Source organism: Octopus sinensis, linkage group LG2, assembly GCF_006345805.1.
Source record: "Octopus sinensis linkage group LG2, ASM634580v1, whole genome shotgun sequence".
Classification (NCBI taxonomy): domain Eukaryota; kingdom Metazoa; phylum Mollusca; class Cephalopoda; order Octopoda; family Octopodidae; genus Octopus; species Octopus sinensis.
In genome coordinates, this window is record NC_042998.1 from 76,699,298 (window position 1) to 76,703,905 (window position 4,608).

Genomic DNA, 4,608 nt, shown 5'->3' on the forward strand with positions numbered 1-4,608 from the left:
GCAATTGAGATGGTCAAATTTTTTGACTGTTGGTGTAGGAATTGTGAAGGTAATTTAGCACTTGTTAAGAATTTTTTGGGGACTTTGTCTTTTACTTTTGATTATTTTCTGTATTTCGAATGCTTGTTTCATTCTTGGGTTGTATTTTAATAGTGATATGTTCTGGTGGATAATAGTGTAAACCTCTGTGTTTCTTGGGTTGTGTGTTGTAATAAAGAGTAGATTATTGGATGTATCTGGAACGTTTTTCGTTTTTCGTAGTTCTTCGATATTGATTGCATTGGCACGTACTATCCCGTTGTCTATTAGCATTAATGGATATTGTCTTTTAAGCAGTTCCTGGGATCTTTTATTATGACTTTCAGGTTTCGAGACAATTGTGCAGATTCTTCAAGCTAGATTAAAGGGGATATTATTCTTCGTGTGTTTGGGATGGCATGAGGAGAATAGTAAGTATTGTTTAGAATCTGTTTGTAGCGAATATCTGTTTCAATGATCTTATCTCTTGTGATGATTAGTATATCCAGGAATGGTAGTTGAGTTTTACTGTATTCCATGGTAAAGTTAATATTATTGTTCATGTTGTTGATTAGATTTTACACACACAAACATATTTTTGTATGTGTGTGTGTGTAAAACGCCGCCCCGCTAAATGGAAACCTTACCTGTCATTGTGGTTTTGTAGCACGAAGCAAAGCAGGCATTGCCGTCTACTCAAGGAAACACATAGTCAATTATCCACAAGCACTCGAGCAAAGTGAGTCCTCATCTCGTTCCACTTGCCAAATTCTCGTGTCCATAGAATATGATTACTGCCTTATTTTACTGAACCTTCGTATGTTGTTCACGACGAGAGAATCCCACATGTTTATATATATATATATAATATATATATATATATATATATATACCCACTGCCATATATAACACACTATTACTAAATTTTATTCGAACTGAGTCATATTTAAATATCCATATTTGATATTTCTCCGCGCATAAATAGACGTTTGATTGAGTGCGGTTTTAACACAAAGAATTCAGCAAGGATGTCACAAAAAAAAATTGCATCAAGATAAAAGTATAAAATACATGGTTTACATCTGTCCAAAATTTAACTGTATCTACAAATATTGACGGAGCCATCATTTTACTTATTAGTACGCACAGATATCTCAAAATATTCAACACCAAATTTATTTAGGCAATCTGTAGGTGTGACAGTAATATGGGAGAACAAATCTTTAGCCCTGATAAAGTGTCTACAACCCAAACCGAACTCAGCTGTATGGAAAAGATTAGGTACACTTTTGTCAGACAACGCATGCCGAAAGAAATGGTGTCCAAAGCATTTGCAAGATCGGCAGGCCATAAGGAAAACGCACACATATGGTCAACCTAACTAAAAATACCGTTAAATCTACATATTCACAGTTCACTAATACACAGTTCCAGAAATAAGTGTAATGTAATTTCCATTTTGAAATATATTTGGTTCCTAAAGGAGAAGAGGAAAGAACTCCACAATAAAATGGGGGTATCAATGGCCTGTAAGGACACCGTACTTCATTATGCAAACATAATATACTACAAAGTATATTCAACGCTTTTATAAGTAAATACTTTATTCTCCTGTGTTAGCAGTGTTACTAAATCGCCTGTTAAGGCCATGTCTACAGGTTTTCTATAAAACTAAAAGCCAGCACTGGTTTTGTTACGATGATAGTTGGGTAGGATTGGTACTGATGAAGTAGTAAAACTCATGAAATATGGCATATACACTCATTACTCAATTTTCATCTTCGATCTCATTATTGTTTATATTAGGTGTACTCGGATACAAACCGTCGTAACAATATCAGTACCGGTAATAATTTCTATTGAAAATCAGTAGAGATATCTTTAACAAGTGATAAAATGAAGTACTGTAGCAACGGTTAAGATATACAACGCCCTCTTCAGCAACTATCAACTATATTCAACAGAATATATTATAGTTTCGCTTTACCTTGCCATATCTTAATTAGCAAAAAGGTAACTCCTTTCAAAAACTACCATCTTCATTCCTTCTGCTGTGCTTGCGGAATTTGAAATGCTGCCGAGTTAAAACTCATTGGATAGCCAGAAAGTCGTCACGGAAAACCGAACAGAAATTTAAGCTAAATGTAAATATTAATAAATCAAATGAATAAGCACTCCTTCCCCACTAAAAAAGAAATATTCTTACGTAATGGCGGTGCCCCAGCATGGCCACAGCTCATGAGCTGAAACTGGAATCAATCAATCAATCATTCTATGATAGAAAGGCCATCGACATCTTCGTCTCATGCAGAGAAACTCTGTTACCTTTTCAAAAAGAAAACACTAAGTTGTGAATTACTACCCTTTATGTGTAACATACAATGCCTGTGTTAACCAATGCAACAATGATGTTCCCTGTCATTTCGGATTAAAGCACGTTTTTCATTAAAACCCAGCATACTTGTCTGACTGATCGAATGTTCGGGAAATATAAAATAACGGCGGAAAGCATTTGCAGAATAAATATAATCTTGCGCTACATCAGAGCTTCACAAAATATTTTTTGTATTCTCACTCCTTTTCTTTTACGAACTTTTTTTTTAATGCCACCTTGTTGCGATTCGGCATAACTAAATATTACAGTTCTATATTTAAGAAATGAGGAATTATGTACATTATTTACATTGTTTACATTTGACGGATATTTGTCCTCATCTTGTTTGTTGTTAACACAACGTTTCGGCTGATATACCCAGGTTCGAAATTTCTCCAAGACACCTGATGAATGCTGGATGGTATATCAGCCGAAATGTTGTGTTAACAACAAACAAGATGAGGGCAAATATCCGTCATATGTAAATAATGTAAATAATGTAAATAATATAACTAAATATCTCATACAATGTTCTTCTCATAGAATGGTCACCATTAAAAACTACTGGTATATGCACAGAGCAATTTATTTATAGAGTACAGAACGCCAGGGGTTGGTGGCACCTGGCTTGAGAAGCACTACTCTAGACTAGTTAAAGAGTACTATTACTCTCATTCGTTATAACACATACACACACACACAAAGCACAAACAACACAGACAGACACACACACAAACACACAGACAGACACAAACACACACAGATACACACGCAACGCACACACAACACATACACACACGCACATACAGACACGCAAACACACACACACAACATACACACACAAAACACACTCGTACATACAGACACAGTTTGTTAATTTGTTTTAAATTGCACTAAACTGACACACATGCAGACACATACACACACGCACAAACTCACACACACACACACACACACACACACACACAATACACACCACACACACCACACACACATATGAATGAATAAATCTATTAAAATACGTTTTGTCCAGTTTATTGTGATCAATATTGTGTTATTTAAATTCTTCATGACACAGATGGTTACTTAAATTTAAACTGAATAATTAAAATAAAACCGAAAAAGGAGGGGGCAATAAAATTAGACGTGAAATATGAATGCATTTGTATGTTATTTTTAAGGCAAAGTCGACCTCGGCGGTATTTGAACTCTGCCGTTACGTTCTGAGTTCAAATTCCGCCGAGGACTTTTTTGCCTTTCATCCTTTCGGGGTAGATTAACTAAGTACCAGTCACGCACTGGGGTCGATATAATCGACTTAATCCATTTGTCTGTCCTTGTTTGTCCTCTCTGTGTTTAGCCCCTTGTGGGTAGTAAAGAAATAGGTATTTGAATTCAGTGTAGATCGATGAAATACCGCGCAGCATTTCGCCCGGAGTGCTAACGAATCTATCAACACGCCGCCTCTTTTGATGGAGAGTATATTAAAGATAACATGTTTCCAAGAATTAAATGAGAACAGGAAATTTGAAATAGGCTTGAAGTAGATGGAGACAATATGCTTCATACTTATTCTTTTCGATAACGAGATTCATTAATATCTAACATGTATATAACAATTTTGATCGAAAGTAGTTAATTTTCGCAATCTGTTAACTATGAGTCTGTGTGTCTGTCTGTCGCATTTTCTATCCACCTCTCTCTATCTTTCTATATAGTGCAATCTCCGGTCAGTTTCGATGTGTTAGTCTCCAACGGCCAATATTATAACAGATTATCCACACAAATAGTTTGTTTTCAATGGTGAAAACTGGCGCAGGACCAGCCACTCGGTTTGAAAATGCTGATAGCAGACATTTGGTGCGAAAGTTTTCTACAAACTCAATGAACAATATATCTCAAGCTTTTCTCCTTCTCCTGGGGTAGTTTTCTTCGATATGGTGTAGAGCCTAAACCACTTTGGTTAAGCTATATGCGCTCCTTGGTATCACACGAAAATTTTCTAACATCTTATGCATGCAAGCATACGTAATTAAGCAAATGAATATATACGTGTAACCGCAGCTGTGTGGTAACTAGAAACTAGAAGCCCGTCGTATACGCACACACACCACACACCACACGCACACACAAACACACACAAACACACACATACAGATGCGACAAAGTGATATACGTTTATATTAAGAAATTCATTAGCTTACAGCTGTTACCCC

The 4,608-nt window shown here is 36.0% G+C and overlaps 1 long non-coding RNA gene across 1 annotated transcript in view; it reads left to right on the top strand.

Moving 5' to 3' along the window:
• Nucleotides 1-1,842: 1,842 nt before the first annotated feature.
• LOC118768268 overlaps nt 1,843-4,608 on the top strand; it is a 22,813-nt gene continuing 20,047 nt past the window's right edge. Inside the window, exon 1 of the long non-coding RNA XR_005004097.1 lies at nt 1,843-1,924. This is a non-coding gene — a long non-coding RNA (uncharacterized LOC118768268). The remainder of the gene's footprint in view (nt 1,925-4,608) is intronic.